The following is a 7,234-nucleotide window of genomic DNA, read 5'->3' as shown; positions in this document are numbered from 1 at the left end:
TTGCTGCCCTCCCATCCCACCTCATGCTGGCAGCCTGCCTGTCACCCTGTCCCAAGTAACTCCAACCTATCAACTACTCCAGAATGTGGTGGGCAACCCCTCTCCACTTGCTCGCTATCCCTCTCCTCAAGGGCCTGTATCCACCCACTGCAGCACTCTGTCCCCTCTCAGGTGCTCACAGGACATCCTGGACCAGCAGGGATATGTGGGCTCTGCTCCTCCCACACTTGCCATGCCACCAGAACTTGCTCTTAGCCTTTAAGACGAGCATTCCTCTGAGATGTGTTACCCCTCCTGATGGTTCTCCTGCAGACATTACCCTGCCCACCCTGCCCCTTCCCAGCTGCCAGCCTGACCCACCACTGAGCCACTTCTCAAGGCAGCACCACCTCCAGCCAGTCCTCCTCCCACTCACCCTTGCTCTTACCTGCAGACGTCTCTACAAGACCTCCACAAAAGGTCTGACATCTCCTTGTCTGCCCCTCCTGGTGCTCTTTAGCTCCTTTCTCCTTTAGCTCATTTCTCCATGAGGCTCCAGCAGGCAAGACTACAACCAGCCCTGGATAGTCCTTTGGGCATCCGTAGTCCTACCAGCAGCACCACATCCCCCAGGCACAGACAGATAGGTGCCAGCTGGTCTCCAAGCCCCATGCAGCCCTCCTGCACAGCCCTGATCTGAAAGCAACATTGTCACCTCTTCCTGCTCTGCAAGCCTCCAAACTGTATGAGCTCCAAGAGCAGCACCCCCCTCCTCAGTAACACAGCCCCAGGTGATGCCCAGCAGAGGAGAAAACCCTCAGGGCTCAGCCTTTATAGCCACAGCCCCATCACCAGGGAATGCCCCACAGGTGCTGCAGGTGGACCAGCAGCAAGCTAGAGCAGTGACCCCGGCCTGCCCAGAGCACAACCCCTGCCAGAAGATAAATCACCAAAGCTCACAAAGACCTGCTGGGGGGAGGGAAGAGAGAATGAAAAAAACAAAAAAACCCAAAACCCCAAGATGCTTGCTCAAAATATCACATGTGAAAAAAGCTGCAAAAAGCCTCAACCCACTATTAAAGGCCCTATCTAAATAAATGAGAAATAAATGTTTCATTGGTAAACTCAAAAACTGGGGAATATCTCTAATTACGGATGGAAAAAAACCAAAAATGGATGAGGGAAAAAAGAAAAAAAGTTCAAGAAAACTGGAAAAAACATTGAAAGGAATGTTCTCCAAGACAGACAGGGGAACCAGGCAAAGTTGTGGAAAAAAAGCAGCAATGCCACCAAGAAAATCTCCCCTGGTGAAAACACACCGTGAAAATTTCCTTCCCAACCTAAAAGCCTCTGGAGGTGCAACTCTCTGCCAAGCACCCACATCCCTGCTGAGCATCTGCTCAGCAGATGCTGCCCCTGCCAGCAAGACATCACCTGCAGGAGGTAAGGAGCATCCCCAGGCCCTGCCTGCTGCTGGCACAAGGCTCTTTGGACTGTCACCGACCATGTCTGCATGCCGGAAGAAGGTTGCACAGATGACTTCATGAAACAAAATTAGGAGTCCTACATAAGAAAGGACATTGCCACAGATCTGCCATAATTAGGACCCATCATCATCAAATACAGGAAATTGGCACATCTGCTTTTCAGGCTGCTGATCCACCAGTGGCTCATGCATGCGGTCAGGGGGAGTCCTGCTGCAGCTCGCTGGCCCTGTGAAACTATCTTTGCATAAATATTTACATAATTTCCCCCAAAGAGCAGTATAAGCAGTTGTTTTAGTATTTATCCTCCCAATTGTTCTTTTCTCTTTCTCTCCTAGGCCCAGGAAAACAAAACTGACTTAACAGCATAATGTTCTCTTTCTTCTTCCCAGCCCTAAAGAGGTCAGGCTAGACAGATAAAGATGTTGTTTTTTAAGCAGTATAATCCCAAATAGAACAAAAGTTACATTTCTGTTTGGCTGTACCTTAGAAGGGGTTTGATCCTTCCCCACAGAGTCAATGATGAAGCTGTCACAAGCCAGGGTGGCTGTAGGATCACGATCAGTTTCCTACCTGCTCATGCTATTTTTTTTTCTTTATATTCTACTCAGAAATGTGTTGTCCTTCTCCTGTGACGCACTGCTCTCTCAGAGAGAGCTCCTGCTTACTCTGTTCCTCTGTTTCCTCTAGCTGGGCCGTTGTTCCTTGAGAAGACCAAAAAGGATCACTACAATTCTAGAGTTGTGCTGAAATCCCATCCCAAGTTACTGGGCAGTGCTGCTCCAAGCCAGAAGCAGCCCCTGGGGCACAGTGGCCTCTGTGATAGTTTGCACCAAGATAGCCCATCTTTCCTTCTCTTTTTTCATTCCTTCTACCCATCCGAGCATAGTGGAAACAAACAGCTCTGAACAAGTGGAAACAAACTTGCTCCCTTGCAAGGAGTCAGCCAGCAAAGTCATGCCAAAACACAACGGAGCTTTCTCCAACTTTGCTGAGGACAGGAATGGACACCAATTATCATCCCTGGCTTGACTGGGCAACTAATGGTCCAACGTGGATATCTCAGTAACATCACTCTGCAGTCTCACATTTATACCTTCTCTTATCCAAGCATATTGCAAATATTTAGGTTTCCTAGTTTTCAGATCTTTTTGTTTTGTTTTGTTTTTTGAGGCTTTTTGTTTTTGGCTTTTTTTTTTTTTTGGTTGGTTTTTTTGTTTCCCCATTGTGTTTTTGTGTGTATTTTCTGTAGGTACTGCACACTGTTTAATGAGGTTGGAAAGGAACAGCTGTTCAGGAATTCCGAGCTTGCATAAGTCCCAGATTTGTCTAGACAGATCCTTTCCATCTGGATGATACATGCAACACCACATGAACATGAAAGTTTCTGTGTTACTTAATGCTATTCTTTTTATTTATTCATTGCTTCACTAATTTACAGAATGGGCACAGACCACGAGGCTACATCTGTAAAGAGGGAAAAGGATTTGTGTCACTAGTCCTCCAGGAGGCAGCTCCTGAGTAACTGCTGCCTATTGTCCAGCTCCTGGAGTCACTCTGTTTTCTCTTTCCTTTTGCATGAGACTTCCACGTGCTGTTTACATCCTGTGACAGGACAAGAAAATTACTTTCCTGTGAGTTGCCTTGAGTAAAATTCCATTTTAAGCTAGAATGGCTCAAGGTTTCACATCACTCTTATCCTGTAACACGTGGCAGAACAACAAATCCAGACCTTGATCAGAAAGTCTATTTAACTCATCAGAACTACAGCCTCACACACATATACACACAAGTTTCATCTTTTTTCTCCAGAAAAAATGCGGACAATTGCTGAGTCTCCCCTAGAAAGCATGGCTGTTGTACAGGGAGTACCAAAATGGAAGTGAATGAGCAACAAACACCTCCTGACCCTATGTGGTCTATAGAAAATGCAGCCTGTGTACTCACTGATGCTCTGTTTGACTTTGGTTAAGCCCCAAGCTTTTTTCTCCTCCTGTTGAGGTCACCCCAACAGTTCTGAGAACTGAGAAAGGAGGCCCCTAGGCCATGTGCAAATTGAACCAAATGTGTTAAATAGCCATGAACTACTGCCCAGTAGCTATCTCTGTGGCTATCTCCCTCTCATCCAACCATCGCAGCATAGCAGGAGTGATTTATCTGCTACTTCAGCAGAAACCACAGGCAGGAATTCACACACTTGGAAAAAGCAGCAAGCCCTGGCTACCACAGATCCCCAGTTGGCAGGGGTAGCTTGTTCCAAGCATGCTCAGTCACATGCATGTGAAGTAAAACTTCCAGCAGCTGGGTAGGATGACACATACTCCCATCCCAGGCAAGCACTCCTGGGGCTCGGGCTGGCTCATGCAGCTCTGAAAGCTGAAGTGCAGCTTGTTTTGGACACCCTCAGAAAGCCTGCTCTGCCGCACCACGCACCTCTGCAATGAGAGATGAGGTGCCACTGAGCAGAGTTCTTGAGAGGTAACAGAGCATCAGCCTCCCCTTGTCCTGGGTCTCTGGCAAAGCTCAGGCTTCCCGATCCTTAACCTTCCATGTTTTGTGCATCCACAGGCACTGTAAAGTACTGCTTGCTTACTTTTTAGCCTTGCTAGCTCAAAGACATTAATACTTCATGAGTGAGATCTTTGGCTAACACACATCACTGTTGTTCCGTGGACTTCTGTGAAGTTTCCAGCTTGAATCACACTGAGGCTTGGCTTTGCATTCGGATCAGCATGGAGAAGGCATTCTGACATGGATATGGCAGGTCAGAGCACTGTGCCCACAGGAAACCATACAAAGACAGCTGAAAATGGGATGAAATGAAAGATCTCTCGCAGGCCACTTGTGTCTACGGCTTTCCCAGCTCCTCTTGCAGAGGGAAGAGACTTTAGATCCTTTCTGGAGCAGTGACATGCCTGATTCACCTACATGGCCTGCAAGAGCCACATGATCCTTCTTAGGTCATTGCCTCAGTTAAAAAAACATTCTGTTGTGTCTGTGCATTCACTTGCTGCTAGCCTAAGATGTGCAGATATGGTACAGCTTAGGACCGCATTCTAACTGCATGTAATTCTGTGCATGTATTTCCCATACTTCATTTTGTAGAGCTCTTTTTGGTCCTCCCATTCGAACTTCCTGACAGAGCCACTTCATCTGACAGTTTTTCTGGGCTGGGAGCAAAATTAATTGATACAGAATGGAAAAATATATATTGTCATGCCAGTATATATTCAACACTAAATTTGTTCGGGGCCTTATCTATGACACATTACTGCACATGGGGGATGTTGACTGCAATCCGCAATCTACAAATCATTCTTTCTATGAGAAATAGTGCTTGTTTGCAGACTAAGGCTGTTCAAAACTCTGCAGCAGGGAAAAGAGAAATAATTTGTTTGATCTCACAGTGATGGAATTGCATTGTGACCTAATTTAACAAGAAAATACCTGATAATTCTGCATGGACTCCTGTTGTTCCAACCAGCAATTCAGCGTGGGAAACCTGTCTGTTAGAGGTGACAAGACGATGGATGTTAAAGACATCAACTTTGCCAGAATACCGCTGGTGTGACTGACACCGGATTCTTCTTGTATTTTTTCATGCATGAACAAGAAAGATCTTGACCAAGAGATGGAGGCTCAACAAGGATAACAAACATCAGCTCCCCCATATTGTGTCATTTTCTTACCTATCAATGATGCTCAAGCTGTCTGGATTCCCCTGAGCAATATGCCATCCTCTATGTCCACAGTTAAACAGAGATCGTAGAATTGTAGAATCTGCTGAGTTGGAGGGGACCCATTGGGATCCTCAAGTCCAACTGCTGTGGAAGCCTGCAGTAAGCCATGGTTTCCCAGCAGCCACATCACTCAATTCTCGCCAGAGAGGAAGACAAACTGTGTTTCTCCTTCGAACTCTTCTTCAGCAACCCCTCTTGAATCCAGGATACACTTTGTTCCACCTCCCAGGTCAAGGGCCACCCACTGTAGGGCCTGGATGGCTTGAGCACTAGTTGTGCTGTGGGAAATGTGCATGCTCACCACCCAAACCCTGAGAGGCTCCATGTTCCTTCCCACCTGTATTCCCTGCACATCAGGCCTCCCACCTCGCTGGGGGCTGTGACCTGAGGCACCCATGCAACAGTGTTTCTCTCAGGGAGGCTCCAAAAGTGTCCACACCTCCATACAACACCAGCAGGATCAAATTAAATACGGTGGAGCAGTGGCTGTTGAAAGTGAAATGTAAATAAAATAACAAGAAACGAGATCCTTAGAATGAAGGAAAAAAAAAAAAAAAAAAAAAAGAGCATCTTCAGAACAAACAGTAGGGTTCCAGGTAATATCCTCTACACAGCCCCATAAAACAGTAACTTAATAAAAGCTATGAGGCCATGACAGCTTACTGCCAATCACAAACCTAGACTGACTCATGAATAATTTACTTGGCAGGTGATAAGGAAAGTCAGTAATTTCTGTTTTGTTTTGTTTTGTTTTCCCTCGGTAAATTGCTCACCCTCTGACCACTTCCATTGCAAGCCAGAACTGTCAGAATTGGAAGAAAACATGTTTTTTTGTCATAAGGCATGAGGCATCTCTTAACTGTGCTTTATCTTTCCACAGTTGGACAGCCTTATTGACGCATTGCTCCTGTGATTGATGTCATGATGAGAGACAGGCCTTTGAGAGCTCTAGCACATTACTTGGCCAGTACAATGTAACTTACATTCTGAGAGAGAATCCCAAGTCTGGTCCTAATGTGAAGTCTCCTGAGGTTTGGTGCTTGAGAGCCTCGCATGCTGAGCTTCCATGCATTGTAGTGACGAGCGTAGTCCACTGCAAATTAAAAGTCCTCAGAGTAGATACTATTAAAAAAAAGCACACAAACGGAAAAAAAAATTAATAATCAGCTTTATTTCAAGTCCTCTTAATCACTTGTCACATAGTGCTCTTGGAGAAAAGAAACAAAAAGAAAAGAAACAAAGAAATAGAGGCTAGACACTTAATTTACAAGATAATTTTGGTTTATGCACCGTGTCACATGATTAGCACTTCTTCACAGAAAATTCACGCATCTTTTTAGCCTTCAGATAGTATTTTAAGCTTATTAAGCTTGTCTGAACTTCCTGGGAAAATCTGAAACCACAGATGGAAAAATCGGAGAGATAATATTATTACAGCAGAAAGTGATGCTTTCTACAGCCTCATATTCACTGTGAAGGATCCAGCTTATGCTTCGAACCAAATGGCTGCTCTATTTTTAGTATTGCATAGTCTATTGTATAAACGAGTGCATTTTGGCGGTCACCACGTGCACAGTCCCAGAGCAACAGTTTGAATCTCTTGTAGACAGTTTCCCACACGGAGAAAACAGCCAACATGTATGGCTGCAACATTGCTTGCAGCAGCTTTCAGCTGGCTGCTGATTTAGAAAAGTGTTCGGCATTCAGTGCCTCTGGCAAAGAACCGTAAGATTTAGTAAAAATGTAGAGGGGGCAAAAAACCCCAACAAAACACAAAGGAGTTTCTTGGCTAAACCTTGGACAGGCAGATGAGACGGACTGAGCTCTGGGGCAGGGCAAGTCCCGGGTCCCAGCGAGTTTAGAGGCACCTAGGGAGAAGCTGCCTCCCCTTACCCCCGTCACCCCCCACCGGCACGAACAAATTCGAGAGCCGCGCGTTTTGTTTTAATTACGCGTTTTCAATGTTAGTCTGGAACGACACATTCCTGGCATGTCGCAATCAGCATTGTCAGCTCCCGCGGGCTTTTAAAC

At 45.9% G+C, this 7,234-nt stretch overlaps 1 long non-coding RNA gene across 4 annotated transcripts; it reads right to left on the bottom strand.

Moving 5' to 3' along the window:
- Window positions 1-2,868: 2,868 nt before the first annotated feature.
- LOC139796292 (uncharacterized) lies at window positions 2,869-7,022 on the bottom strand. Of its 4 annotated transcripts, none has more exons than XR_011725927.1 (3): window positions 5,977-7,022; window positions 5,153-5,689; window positions 2,869-4,633 (listed from the first exon to the last, which is right to left on the bottom strand). It is a non-coding gene; the product is annotated as an uncharacterized lncRNA (long non-coding RNA). The 4 variants fall into 4 exon arrangements; XR_011725928.1 differs by having other exon boundaries at window positions 5,153-6,110; window positions 6,187-7,022; XR_011725929.1 differs by having other exon boundaries at window positions 6,187-7,022.
- Window positions 7,023-7,234: the final 212 nt, after the last annotated feature.

Source organism: Heliangelus exortis, chromosome 4, assembly GCF_036169615.1.
Source record: "Heliangelus exortis chromosome 4, bHelExo1.hap1, whole genome shotgun sequence".
Classification (NCBI taxonomy): domain Eukaryota; kingdom Metazoa; phylum Chordata; class Aves; order Apodiformes; family Trochilidae; genus Heliangelus; species Heliangelus exortis.
The sequence above is the reverse complement of the archived record's forward strand: the minus strand, read 5'-3'. Positions and strand labels throughout refer to the sequence as shown.